The sequence below is a fragment of the Anas platyrhynchos genome, chromosome 5 (assembly GCF_047663525.1).
Source record: "Anas platyrhynchos isolate ZD024472 breed Pekin duck chromosome 5, IASCAAS_PekinDuck_T2T, whole genome shotgun sequence".
NCBI lineage: Eukaryota > Metazoa > Chordata > Aves > Anseriformes > Anatidae > Anas > Anas platyrhynchos.
The window spans coordinates 18,826,933-18,842,130 of record NC_092591.1 but is presented as its reverse complement, the minus strand read 5'-3'; the positions used below and the strand labels follow the sequence as shown (position 1 = coordinate 18,842,130).

The window sequence follows — 15,198 nt, the reverse complement described above, 5'->3', positions numbered from 1 at the left end:
TTGGAAAAGCCACACTAGTTTTGCTAGTAGATGTGATATACTATTAAACTGTATCAATTCAACTAAAAAAAAAAAGGCTTTGACTGAGTTATGAATTTTTAAGATTTACAAATTTTTACATTAACTGAAAATTTTGAAGAAATGTCATCTTGACCAGAACTTCATTTAAAAAAAAAAAAAAGAGAGAGAGAGAGAGAGAGGAGAAGAAGAAGGTAGGACCACTTCAGAAGGTGTTTTTTTTGTTTGTTTGTTTTGTTTTTATGAGGACAGTTAAATCATGAAAACATTATTTCCTCAAGGGCAGTTTCAGTGGAAATAATCATCATTTTCCAAAGATAAAAAATATTCTCAGTTAGCCATATTCCAGATGCATAAGAAGCATGGAACCAGCCCTGAAAGTCTTCAACACACTCTGCAACACACCCCAGAAGAAACAAACGTAGGATGGCGAAAGGAAGCACTTTAAGTATGATTAAGTATGCTTTAAGTATGATTAAAGGAAAATAAGAGGTTCAAACAGTATCTACCAGCCTAACTGGGTTAGCTGTTAAATCTACAAAGCAGGCACCATTTACATTTTTTTAATTCATTAATTCTAATTCTTCTAATTCTGTTGCTATGCAAACCTTTTATTTGAAACATTGGGGTACATGTACATATACACACTGCCGCCACCCGCTAGAGAACTTTTGGGAAAGGATTCTTACTGCTGAGCTACAGGAAGAATAAGAAAACCTAAGTGAAATACTTTAAAAAATGACAACCACAAGAGAGTAGTAAATATGCTTATACCAAAAAGACTGCTATTAATTCTAATGAGATTTTCTCAAGTGGAACATTTACAGGATTCAGTCCAATGGCTTAAGTGTAGTACACACTGCTGATGATAATAATAATAGATTTGTTCTCTAATGTTGTTGTACTATAAAGTAATTATAGGTGCATTTGATGTGGAAGTGATATATCTGGAGTCTACTGATTTTATCCACAGTGTGTTGTTCAAGTCTAGCTGCCTTGCTGGGCAGGTGCAGCAATCCCTATCAGTTACTGGAGTCAACAGGATGCATACAGGATTTTGGACACATTTGATTCCTCTGCATGAACGATCCATTTACAGTTGGCTGAACTGGGGATAAGTGGCTGAACTGGGGATAAGGATGGAAGTCTAGCCTCTGGATCACTTTGGTCATTGTCCTTGTCATCTCTAATTCTTTTTTCTATGAGCCAATATACTTACTTGAAGAAGAAGAATGATAAGAGATTCCAAATTGTTCAAAGAAATGTTGGAGGACTAATGAATTACTCTGTTGATACTCTGAAAAACACTAAAAGGAAAATATTAGCTGTTTGCCCTTGTCTTCTGAGCTGTCAACCAAAACAACATGTAACTTATAACTAGACAGAAAGATCCAGGTCTCTTTGAGTGGAGGCCAAAATAGCTTCAAGGCTCTACTTCAGCAGAAAGATTCTGTTGTCACCCAGACCTGACAACCCTCTTACCTGGTAAAAACAGGGCTAAATACTATTGCTAGCAATGGCCTGAGTAGATAAGGATCTTCTGATAGGTCCAGAGACATGAACTTGAATGAATCAAAGTTTCCTGACAGGTATATTTCTAATTTTTCTATGCAGTTTCTCTTTGTTTATCTGTGATAAAAGGAGCATTGTATTTGAACATACAGGCTCTAGAAGAGCTCTTGACAGAGAATAAAAGCGGGTCAAGAAACAGGTAGCTAGTGAGTTCAATAGCAAGGGAACTGTGCAAAGCTTGGCAGTCCAAGGAGACAGAATTCTGTTAACTCATTTCTCTCAGTTTCTATTAGGAACAGAGTGAGATGGTATTATTGACCATTGCCAAAATCCCACATTTAAAATGAAGACTTTACAGAGAGTTATGCTGTATATTACAGACATAAATAATACATTCTTGTATGAGTAACGAACTTTGTCATTTGACCTGAGATGTCTGTTTATTAACATGAAGTATTAAATGAGAAGTTATCTTTTTCACCAGTCCCTTTTAAGTGTTTGAGCAGACTTAATTCACCTCTTCACCTGGTTGCACTTTCATGGCCCTTTCGCATCCACTTGTCAGCTCTCCGAAAGGTCCCTCTCAGATTGGTTGACATAAACACAATCAAATCATATGGGGAAATTTTTAAAAACAAAAAGCTGAATGAAATAAAAGACCTTTCCATCATGCAATTGTGATTTAAATTTGTATGTATCGAGATACTTCCTTTGGTAAAGCTTTTCACAGTCCCCTGTGCAAGGCAGCAATCAGCTGTTACCAGGAGATAAATTAAAGAATGGAAAATTATAACACACATTCCACCTGCACGTTGGCTTTAACACAAACATCAATCATTTTCCAAGGTAATTAGTATTGTGTGGGCCTGCAGGGACCAGGCAAATGAAAAGGGTAAGATTTAATGCTCTATGTAACATGCATAAACACATGCATATCCACACACATGCACACACCCACAGCAAAGAGTTTTTTGCTTCTAAAGAACTTGCTATAAAAGCTCCCTGTGAATGTGACAAATCTGTTGAGACAAATTTAAAAATAAACAGCTATACACTGATCACATTTATACAAAGGCAAACCCAGAATAACACCACTAATGTCCACACCATTTCTCAAAGTTCACACAGAAGTAAATGAAATCTGAATCAGGCTTGAAGCCCTTGCCAAGTTCTCAGGCAACAATACTTTCTTGATTAAGCAATAGGCAAAGAACAAGGAGCTATTGTCCAAGCAGCTGGCAGCAGACTGATTAATAATAGCACTAGTGGACATCTGAGACATGCTAAAAGTTATTGAATTCATTAAGCTAAATTCTGTTGCAACTTGAAATCACTAGGAGTCTTGCCACTGATCACAGTTTAGGCCAGTCTGTCATTATTTCCCATATAAAATAGGCAATAAAGCCACGGTGCCAAAAAAATAAAGAAATAAAATTTGGACACAACCTTAGGAAATGCACACATTTCATTTTAGAAGCTGAGGACAGACATCAATCCTAATAGAAATCAGGGTGAAAAGACTTATGCTACAGTTTGTCAGATACCCTTAATCCCAAAATGCTTTTAGCTAATACAGTACTGCTGATGGGGTTTGTCTTTCCAAACTGTTTCTTGTCCACTTTCAACCCCCTCACACATACACACACAAGTCAGATGGCCAGCTCTGTGATCCCACAGTCACATTAACAGGTCCTAACACCCTTTCTGAGTCCATGCACAAAGGAAAAGTAAAGCAACTTTCACTATTGAATTCAGCTTAAAACAAAGGAGAAGGGTGTGCAAGGGCATTGCTTGGTAGCACACAGATGATGGAGAGGATGTCAGACAAACACTTCAGTGTTCCTACACTGAATTCCTGTTCCTCTCCTTTTCCCCTCTTGTTGTCATTCTAACAGCAGTCACAGATGGTTCCAGCCACCAAAACCATTAGAAACACAAAGCAGAATCCCACCACACATTTGCTCTCTAAAGCATTTCACATCCCACTGTACAGGTCTGTGGTGCTTCACCTGTGCTCAGAGCGGGTGTACAACTTTCACAGGTGCCAGCCAGAACAAGGACAGACAATACACATAGTGCTGATTCTAATTACTTATATATTACCTCACTACAGATCCTAATCACAGCCAAATACAGGGAGAACACAAACACCTTTCAATGTTTCTGCATTGTAAGTGACAGGAGGAATTTTACATACCTGCACTGAGCTGTTTTTACCCATCTCAGTATTGCTCAGCTGTAGTGTTTCCCAGGGAGTGGTACAATTGTAAGCATACTTAGCTCCATTGCAAAGTAGAAGAATCCAAGGCATTGATGCGATTTTGCTTTGCGTCTGGATTTGGGGAACCTAAAGCAGTCTTACTTATTATTGGTGTGGCATTGCCACTCAAACTTTAAGTCAGAAGACAAAAGACTAACCTTGCCATTGATAAATTTGCATACAACCAGCACACACAGCTGCAGAGCAAAATACAGTCTGTGCTTAAAACAACAAGCTTTGGAGACAAAGGCCAGAGAAGAGGATGGATTTCTTGGCCTCCTGACAGCATTCAGCCTGAAAACGATGAAGATTTACCCTTCAGCTATTGCTCTGTGGTGATACAGACTGGTCACCAGAAACTGAAACAAGGATTGCTGCTGTGCTTAAGGCCTTTTCAAGTGTCATGGAAGGGAAACAGGTTGCTCTGATCAAAGACAGAGAGTTGGTGTGCAGCCTGAGTAGGGTCTGCAGCTCTGCAACCATTTGAGCCCTTTTGGAGGGATACCTGAGCTAGCTCTTGAAAACTCAGCTTGTTGGAAGCAGGACAGCCCCATTCCTCTGGCAGTCTGTCTGGGCTAACAAATCAGGGCAGAAAACTCTGGGTAATTGATTAAACCGCATTTGATAGCAGAGTTGCTCAGGGATAGCTCTATGTCCACACACCATCAACATTGGAAGAAAACTCAAGAGTGGAAGGACAATGAGTTTGGAGGAGGTGGCTGAAAGTCCTCCTCTTTGCTTGCAACTTGTGTGACTAGCTCTGGAAATGGTTCGCTAGGAACAGTTTTACAAGCTCATAGTCCTGCCATGTTACTATTCAGCATCCAGTATGGGAATCTGCAAATGGAACAGAGGGTGACAAGAAAAGTGGAACCAGGAAGTGCATGAGGGGAAAGAGCCTGGAAAAGGTTGAGCAAGGAGGTCAGGGTGAGTGTTGATAAAAAGGGGAAATAAGAGGTTTGGTCCAGTTCTCAGGCATGCATTGGCTGACCAACAGCCTCAAGACAAGACACTTTTCCTTTTGGTGGAAATGGTTGAAGGTGAAACTGCTAAAGGAGTTTGAAGCTTGTGCCTGAGAAATGCCATTGGGTAGGGTGCAACAGCAAGCCAGAGGATAAGTAGCAACTGGATGAGGAGGTAGGAAATGAGGGAAGAGGGAAAGGCTAAGCAAGAGCCTGGGTATAGAAACAGAGCAGGAGCAGGGATAACATGAGTTACAATCATCCACATTGCTCTTCTTCCAGTATTTCCTCATGTGGGAGCCAACAACTTTTTAATTTATGCATCCTTTCAACCACGTTGGAGGTCTAGTGAAAAAAGAAATTCTGTACGAATGCGGTCAGCTTCCCCCTCCTGCCAGGGCTCAGGCTGTTACTGATTTATTTTTTCCCCCATTTGGTGGCTGACCCAGAAGAAATGACACCTATCCAACAGTGGAGAGCAGTGGAAAGCAACAGCTTTTGCTGTTGGGCTCAGTGTGCTTGCGAAGATACTGATGATAAAGGCAGAGATTGTAAGAGACTTCAGATACAGAAGTATACTTATTCAGAAATAGTATTTCTCCCTTAAAAATTAGGCAGAGATGTTAAGGGATGCATGTGGAGGATTTTTTTGTTTGTATTATTCTCTTTTGCTTTTATGTTCCTGTTTGTGAAGAAATCTTTGGAAAATAGCAATTTATTCAGAGCCTCTCACATAACTGACAGTCTGCTGCTATCAGGAGATACATCTTATTTCTGTTGAGTTGCTTTGACAGACATTTGTAAGGTTTCTGTGCTTTATGTCTCAGCTCCAGGAGACATCCTTACAGAAACAGAGCGTCCTATTTATTCCCCTTGTGGCTAACAGATGATTATTATTTGTTTCTTTACCCAAACCATCAATACTCAGTAGTCTGTCCCGAGCCACACTGCTTACATTTCTTTCTCTGTTTGCTAGATGAGCTTTGCCCTGTTATTAACTTCATTTTCCTTCAGATAAAGCTGACTGGTGAGGCTCTTTGGGACATTGCTGTTAAAATGATTTTTCAATAGAAAACACTGTTTCTGCAAAATTGAAATTTTCTGTTGAGAAAATGAAATGACATTGCCCACAACTTAACCTGCCTCCGGGGCCTGGCTAGCTCATGAGATATGTCACTCCAGAAGTGTGTATCTGCATCCTAGCCCAAGGGTCAGGCATCACCATATGGTGCCCTGTGATAGAAGGCATTAGGTGGGAGATGGCAAGGAGGCAAACACAGAAAAACAAGAAGGACCAAGGGATGTGCTGAATATATTTCTGTGGAGCTCTGTTGTATCCCCTGAACATGCAGCTTGAGATGAAATGTTCATTAAGGTGAGATTTCAGCACTTTGTAACAGGCATTTGGGGGATGAGGGAAGGGAATCTGTAATCTGAGTTCAAGTCATTTGACTGTATTTTCAATGTTAATTTAGTGCTACTAAGCTCTAACATATCCAAAGTGTGATCATTCTGTGTACAAAGGCAACATGGTCACATTGGTTAAATCAGCGCATAGCTTTGTCTTGCTTGCATATTCTTCATATTCAAAGCAGTAAAATAAAATAAAATTCACTAGTTAAAAATTTAATTTCTTTTATGATTAAATGAAATACTAAAAGTTCTTTGGTTAGTTTTTGTGGGTTTTTTTGTTTGTTTTTCACTGCAAGACAGAAACTATGACTTTGCATGTCTGACTTGCTTCTAAAAGGTACTATGATCCTGGTGGGCTCACCCTCCAGGCCTCCCTAAGAACTTGTCCTGTCTTCTTATGTACTTCAGAGTCACAGTGAGGATGTCAGTGCTCTTTTATAACCCAGTCATTCATTCCCAAAGGTTTAACAATGTTGAAGTAGCCTCAGTCCACACACATGGACACAGGCAGACGAGCCCATCTACAAAGCCAGCCAAGCCCCATGTGAATGGTTCAGTGAGAATGTTATTTTGTCCACAGCAGATAGAGATAATCAGAGATCATCCTGCTTATTCCTCTCTCCATATTTAGACTGTGAGCTGTTCAGAGCAGGGAGGTTTTGTGTTTTTTGTTTTTCATGTTGTCTAAGCACAGAGCATATTCAAGTCAATTTTCCTGTGTTACACCAATCCTTTCCTCCTCTAAGCTTTCATTCCTTAAGGAGGTCCTGTCAAGCTTAGGGACAAAACACTGCATCAAGGAAGTTTGAACAACTGCTTCTTTTTTTCCTTTTCCTGGGATGTCATTGTATTTAACTTACAGGCACATTTTAAATAAATGATCAAAAACTTTGCAGTTATGCTTCCAAAGAACTAAAGAATCTTGATAAGTGGCTTTGGGACTTCTGTATATCTGCTTTTGATTACATATGGAAACTTAGCTGGTGATGTCCCTGAGGATATTTTCTAAGACCAAGACAACAGAATATTCTCCTGACACATTCTGAGGAAAGAGAATGAAAACATTGCTGGAGCTGCATGGCAGAAGTGTAGATCAAAACACCTCCCTCTGTGTTAGCGTCCTCTTGATTCTTTTCCCAGCTTTGTCAGCCAGTCACATAGTTACCAGTTTTAGAAAGAACCTGGTACTAGCAGCACAATCACAGTTTCACCAAAAGCAGATTTACAGAGGAGGCCAGCTGACAGTGCAACTGTCCTTGCACCCTACTCCTCTACACAACACAATTGCATTCCCAATGGGTCACACAATATAGTGTGCACGTGCACTTTTGTAGGCAGCCTAGACTAAATGCAACAACTAGCCTGACCACCTGAAGAAACAGAATTAACAATAGGGAAAAATTACCTAAAGCTACAATACCTTGATTGTAATTGCTGCTGAACATACATTTTCCCAGAATGTAGTGTTTGAAGTAGTAGGAAGTATGAGAAAAGTTTGAATACGGTATTTTAGGCCACCCATTGTTCCCTAGAATGATAAACTCCAGAAAGTATTACTCCTTTTTGCTAAGTTTGATCCTATCTGTCATTTTCAATTACTATGCCTGTACCAACCACTACCTGCTATTTGTCTTTTGAACCTGGGTTCCTATTTCTATGGGTTTTAATATTACCTTTAAAGTACCGTGTTTTTCCTTTTTGTTTTGTTTTATTTATTTATTCTACAGGACCGTATCTCATTTATTACTCAAATTCTAGGCATCAATAATATCTCTGTAGTGTGGGATATGTGAGTGTCGTGGTTCCACTCGAGTGGGCAGCCAAGCTCCACCGCAGCCTCAAAGGGGAATGGGGAGAAAATATGTGAAAAGGGCTCAAAGGTTGAGATAAGGATAAGAAAATCACACAATAATTATTGTAACGGGCAAAACAGACTCGGCATAAGGAGACAGTAAGATTTATTGCCTATTACTAACAAGCTAGAGAAGTGAGAAACAAAGGAAAGAAACCAAAAGCACCCCATCCACCCTCTTCCACCTCCTGCCCCCGAGCGGCGCAGGGGAACGGGGGAATGGGGGTTATGGTCAGTCTACAGCACTTCTTCTCTGCCGCTCCTTCTCGGTCACTCTCGTCCCCTGTGCTGTGGGGTCCCACCCACAGGATGCAGTCCTTGATGAACTGATCCGGCGTGGGCTTCCCATAGGCAGCAGCTCTTCCAGAACTGCTCCAGATATGGGTCCATACCACGGGGTCCATCCCTCAGGAGCAAACTGCTCCAACCTGGCTCCCCTACGGGCAGCAGCTCCTGCCAGGTCACCTGCTCCTGCGTGGGCTCCTCTCCACGGGCTACAGGTCTGGCCCGGAATCTGCTCCGGCAGGGCTCTTCCACAGGCGGCAGCCTCCATTGGTGCAGGGCCACCTGCTCCACCGTGGTCTCCTCCACGGGCTGCAGAGTGGAACCCTGCTCCACCGTGGTACTCCATGGGCTGCAGGGGGACATCCTGCTTCACCATGGTCCTCGCCACAGGCCGCAGGGGACTTATGCTCCAGCGCCTGGAGCACCACTCCCCCTCCTTCTTCACTGACCTTGGTGCTTGCAAGGCCGTTCCTCACTGCTCTCACTCTCCCAGCTGCTGTGTGGCGCAGCGTTTTTTTCCCTGTCTTAAATATGCTCTCACAGAAGCGCAAAACAACATCGCTTATTGGCTCAGCTCTGGAAAACAATGGGGCCCTTGCCAAACATGGGGCAGCTTCTAGATCCTTCTCACAGAAACACACCTATGGCCCCCTGCTACCAAAACCTTGCCACGTAAACCCACTACAGTGAGAAGCCTTGCCTAACCCATGCCAGAAGCTGAAAGAGGTGTCAGGCAGGGAACGCTGGAAGAGATGTTATGTGGTCTGCTTGATAAGCTGAAATAAAGCCTGGGCTGAAAAGTCCTCAGAAAGGAAACAAACATCACTCCCTGGCAATAACGAGGCAGAGCTCCTACATGAAAAATGGTACACTTCCATATTTAAAAAACATATTTTAAGAACCATGCACATAAAGATGGCATCTGAAGACTCCTGGTTCTGACTGCCTAACTTTACAAGCATGATATCATGCTTTTAAATCAGTAGTTATATACAAGGATTTTGTACAGCTTGCCAAAAAAAAAAAAAAAACAAACTGAAAAATGGAGAAAAATATATTTTAGGAGTCTGTACATGAAAGAAAAAATATTGTTCACGGTACTGCAACAATTGAAAAGGACTTGGGGTTTGTGAAGAAAATGAGCCAAAAGAAAGGGTCACAAACAGCTTCAGAAGCAATTCAATCTCACTTCTTCCTGTAATGATAATCCTTCAGAGCATACCATACCAGAGACTTAACCTGTTATCATCAAAAGGATACTTTGCACTGACTTCAGAAACCTGCTCTGAGAGCAGTGTAGGAAGCAGAAACTGGGCAAGAGATATTGCACGTGAAGACAAGTTCTTGCCAAAAAGACATGGATGGTAAAATAACAATATTTTTTAAATCTGTTTAGCAAAGCATCCCTCAGGATGGGCTTTTTGCTCACTTCCACTGAATACAGTACCTACAAGAGGAGACTGAGGCCTCATGGTGGCCTGCAGCTCCCTCACAAGGGGAGCAGAGGGGCAGGCACTGAGCTCTGCTCTCTGTGGACATTGCCAGGACCCAAGGGAACGGCATGGAGCTGGGACAGGGAAGGGTCAGGCTGGGGGTTAGGGGAAGGTTCTGCACCCAGAGAGTGATCGGGCACTGGGACAGACTTCCCAGGGAAGTGGCCATGGCACCATGCATGCTGAAGTTCAAGAAGCCTTTGGACAACACTCTTGGACATATCATTTAATTTTTAGGTAGTCCTGTGCAGACCCAGGAGTTGGACTCAAAGACCACTGTGGGTCCCTTCCAAGTCAGGATATTCTGTGATTCTATACAAGGACATTAAGAGTATATTTAGAATTTACAGCTCAGTTATGTGACATGGATTTTCAGAAAGAGTCATCAGAAATATTAGTAAAATGTACTTTAATCTAATTCATTACTGACAGGATGTCCTGGTTACAATATTCACTCAGCCATTGGAACTGCTCTGACATTCTTTGATGTAATTCTCAAACACAGGTATCTTCTAATTCAGTAATTTATAGAGCAACACACGTCTTCTGTGAGAGATTGGAAGGAAGAGAGAGAAAATCCTTCTCTCCTGCTTCAGCTGCTTCATCACTGCAGCTATCCATATGCAGATACGCCTTACTTGGAAAGTTTCTGCAAAGCAGGGAAGGTAGATTTATGTCCACAAACATGGGTGGGCAAACACTTCCTATGCTAAATAGGGTAAAAATGATTATTTAAGTCCCTGAATGGCCTAGTAGGAGATCTCTTCTAGATTGAGCAATCTTGCATTTTTGCAAATTAAATATGAGAATTCTGCACTAAATATCATGACAATCTTCCAAATATGTGACATAACAATAACTAGAAACTTCCTCAGTGGTTTCCTAGTTGCTGCACTGAACTATAAGTGTTTATCAACCTACCAACCTAGTCCTCAAAGCCCAAGTTTATCCTGCCTGGAAATATATATATTAAAAAAAAAAAAAAAAAAGAAGAAGTGAAACAGTTGGTATGAGAGTTATCTGTGCGGCATACATCAGAAGTAAAAAGCCAAGGGAAATATTTCTTTTTCCTTCCCAACTTGACATATATAATAGAGTGATTTGATGCTGCTCTGTATGTGCAGCTGTGTTCAATAGAGTGAAGCTCAATCACTGACATGGGAACCGCTACAGATCACAACTGGAGAGGCTGGCATGGAAAGATCTTAAGTGTCAGGAAGAAGCCAGCAGTAAGTCATCAAAAATTAGTAAAAAATTCATAGCCTGAATTACATCTTACCCAGTAAAGCTCTGTATGAATTAGGCGATCTTTTTGCTTGTTTGTTTGATTTAAAAAAAAATCTTCCCTCTTCCAAAGCAATTTCACAGCCACCTAAATCATACTTGGATAACATGGTGGTATAAATGCAGACACTTTTGGAACTGGATTGGAGTGGGAACCCCAGAAGTATTACTTCCCAAGGGGAGACACAAGCATTTACCCTTAAAGGAAATGGTCTGTTTAGGTAAACAGACTTCAACATCTAATTGACACTAAATTCACTGACAGAAATCCATTTTAGAAAGAAGGCTTTCATTTCAGGAAAACCTTTGACACTTTGTGACCCACCATGGTTGGTGTGTTTGTGTATTCATGTACGTATGCATATATGTGCATTCCAACACTCTAGAATATGTTGTTTATAGCACTATAGCTCAACAAGTCCAGAAAATCAAGACTAGGCTTGGTTAGCAGCAATGCGTGGCCAAAGCAAGTATATACACATATAAAACCCATCCCACGCATCACTCAGGATAACCACCGCTAACACAAGAAATCTTCCACCACTGGTTACACCAGTCAAGATCCCATCAAATCATGCTCTTGTTAACAGAACTTCTTCAATGTTGAAATTGTTATCAAAGGCTGCAACAACATCTCCATTACCTGGTTACATTAAATTGAGATTGCCTGTGTTAAAGGGGAAAAAAAAAAAAAAAAAAAAAAAAAAAGAAGGAAGAAGAAAAAAAGGAAGGAGGAGGAAGAAGAAAAAGGAAGTGGAAGAAAGAAAGAGAAAAAGGAAAAGAACAGTATTGATAAAGTGCAGGTATCCATCTTAAAATAGGAAATATTAGCTAAAAATTGATGGCCTGCTGTAAATCAGATTAGATTATCATAATGATCCCTTCTGGCCTTAAAAATCTATTAGCTTTTAATAAAATTGGATTTTAATCAAACTTTGTCTTGTCTCTTTTATGATGTTGTGTTAAGATGAGTTTCTGTTATGCAAAATCTTTCAACAAAGTCTTAAAGTATTACTCCTTAAGAGAATGATATATCTGTATAGAAGCCCAGAAATGCCCTTCATTTTTTAAATTTTATTCACCTTATAAAATCTCTCTCTTTACCAACTTAATCTTCAATATTCATAACTCAGGACTCCTAATGTTGCACAACATACATCAAAAAGTAAATGAAAAAATAAGCTGCTAGGTGAAATTTCCCAGACCACAGCTCCTACCAGATGTTTGCAGCTTACTGAGCTATGTATATTATTTGTTCTTTCTAAATGATATAACAAGCAGAGAAAGGACACTTCCTTGACCCTGAAACCATACAAATCTCTCAGACTGTCTGTGGATTTGGAAAATGACACAAGGTCCTCAAAATCTCTCATCTGTGAATTCAAACACTGTCCTTTAAAACATTATCCTCTTAAAGCTGTTGCAAGGGCTGCATTCTGTATCAGAACAATAAAGCCAAAGAATTTGCAAGAACAGTTCCTGCATAGGATAGTGGAAATACCTCTTTTCCCATTCTTCCCACCTATCTTTCTCTAGACACAGTTGAGTCATACTCAAATTTTTGCACATCCCATCCCATCAGCAGTTTTCCATGCTGTCTGCAACTTCGATTCCCCTTCTGCTCTTTCTCATGATAGCTGACCTGTGTTCAAGCAGAAAACCAATAAATTCTGAGATCCTGTGAGACAAACCTACAATACTTAAGTGAATTCAAAATTGATTGACGAAAAAATGGACAAAAATACATTAATATGTGCATGCTCCTTCTGGAAAAAATGCTTCATCTAATCAGCTCTTTAACAACTCCGGTAGCAAACCCAATGACAGCCACGATGATAACCACTGTGTAGTGAAAGAGCATTAACAGCATTTTACATTTATATTTTCTGCTGCTCCAGAGAATTTTTTAATTTAATTTCAATTCTCGTTACATAAGGTCTGATAGAAAGCAACAAACCTAAGAGGAAAGTGATCTCATTTAATTGTAGTACTTGGTTACACTTCATTTTTAAAGGTTGCTTTCACTTTATTTTATATAACCAGTATTTTTTATGACAAATAGTAAGGGGGGCTCATTTAAAATCCTACTCAGCAACTTGGTATGCCTCACTACCAGAAAGTGCAAACAGTGAAGGAATTATGGGCTTCATTTATCTTTCCCATTTTATCAGCCATGTGTTATGTTAAGAAACTCACTTATTCTGAGTGCTGTTGGCTCAACTTCTTTAGGAGCTGGCATATGTTACTTTGCAATGATTGATCATTGTGTACTGATGCAGTGCTATGACAAGGGGATGAATAGTGAATGAGGAAGTGTCTTTGGGAAAGGAATGCCAAAATATGCCCAGTTTAAGACTAATTACAATAGTGCTTATCACCAAAGGCTTGTGAAATATAGGACAAGAGCATAATGACAAGCAGCCTGGTTGCTACAGATCACACAGAACTGACATTAACAAAAAAGATAGACATAAATCTCAACATCCATATAAAGTGGGTAAAATTATCTTCATTTTATAGGTAATATAAGACAGAGAATTTAAATAACTGAAGTAAGGTCAAGTAGAGTCAGTGGCAAACTCTGGAGTACAATACCAGGGTCCCCACTTTAGAGCCAGTGCTCTTGTCACTGGGACACTGGCCTTTAGACAATAAGGAGGTTCTAACCTGATAGGGGTTAAGACATCTTACAGCTTCTGCTTGCGAGCAAAGTTTGGAGCAGCTTGATAGGCACATTCCAGTCTAAGAGATGGTTTATGTCACTCCCTGCTTCTGCTCCACAGCTAATTCAGAGATCATAACCACTTCCTTCCTCTCTGCATTATTCAGCTTGGGATGCTTAAATATGGTTATGCAATACATTTCAAAAGGCAGAATATCAGTGTTCTTTCCACTGGGATGATATTGCATGGTTGAGCAAAAAAGACATAGAGTTTCTGCTTGGTCCCTCTTGAACACAACCCTACTGTTTATTATGCAGTGTCCTGGTTTCAGTTAGCACAGAATTAATTTTCTTCCTAGTAGCTGGTGGAATGCTGTGTTTTGGCTTAGGATGAGAAGAGTGCTGATAACACCCCGATGCTTTAATTGTTGCAGAGCAGTGCTTATACTAAGCCAAGGACATCTCAGCCTTTTGCTCTGTCCTGCCAACGGACAGGCTGGGGGTGCAGTAAGAGCTGGGAGGGGACAGACCCAGGACAGGTGACCCAAACTAGCCAAAGGGGTATTCCATACCATCTGACGTCATGCTAAACAATATATAGGGGTGGCTAACCGGGGGAATGGGGCCGGACTGCTCGGGGTTAGGCTGGGCATCGGTCAGCAAGTGGTGAGCAATTGCATTGTGCATCACTTGTTTGTACATATTATTATTATTTCCCTATTGTCACCATATTATTATTATTGTTATTATTGTTATTATTATTTTGTTATTATTATTTTCCTGTCTTATTAAACTGTCTTTATCTCAACTCACGGGCTTCACTTTCCATTTCTCTCCCCCGTCCCAGAGAGGGAGGGGGGAGGGTGAGCGAACGGCTGCGTGGTGTTTAGCTGCTGGCCGGGTTAAACCACGACATGCAGTTAGACAATCACAATCAACATTCCTATCTTATAAGGCAGAATGATGTAAAAAGAGTAATTAGTTAGAGATGTTGATTTACTAGTGGAAAGGGAGAACAGGGAAAAGCAGAATAAAAAACCTATATCCAACCCTTTATGAGAAAGAACATGTAAAAATATGAGCAATAATGGATAACTCAACAGATGAACGTTGAGACAGCATTTCCTCAGGTGAATGGTTTTACTTGTTGATCAAGATTGGCACTTTGCTCTCAACAATGGCCATTATTCAGTTTGTCTTAAATATATATATATAATAATAATGAGTATAGCCATGGAGAAATTCTCACTGACATTTGGCAATAGTTCATATTTTTGAGTCAGAGAACAGCATACATTCTTGAAATTTCTCCAGTGCACTTTCGTTTGAGTTTTCAAACTCAATCCTCCAACTACAGATAATTTTAAGCCCCATTTTAGATTAAAGTCATCAACAGACTCAGAACTGGATGTAAACAGAAGATATTGATGGAAACAAAGCATCAGAATATAAGCTGA

At 40.4% G+C, this 15,198-nt stretch overlaps 1 long non-coding RNA gene across 7 annotated transcripts in view; it reads right to left on the bottom strand.

Annotated features, from left to right (window-relative positions):
- LOC106016529 (uncharacterized) overlaps positions 1-15,198 on the bottom strand; it is a 309,486-nt gene that overhangs the window by 280,661 nt on the left and 13,627 nt on the right. Inside the window, exon 3 of one of the 7 annotated variants that reach the window (XR_011809542.1) lies at positions 1,238-1,325. The exons of the other annotated variants lie outside the window; for them this stretch is intronic. This is a non-coding gene — a long non-coding RNA (uncharacterized lncRNA). The remainder of the gene's footprint in view (positions 1-1,237; positions 1,326-15,198) is intronic. 7 annotated transcript variants of the gene reach the window in all.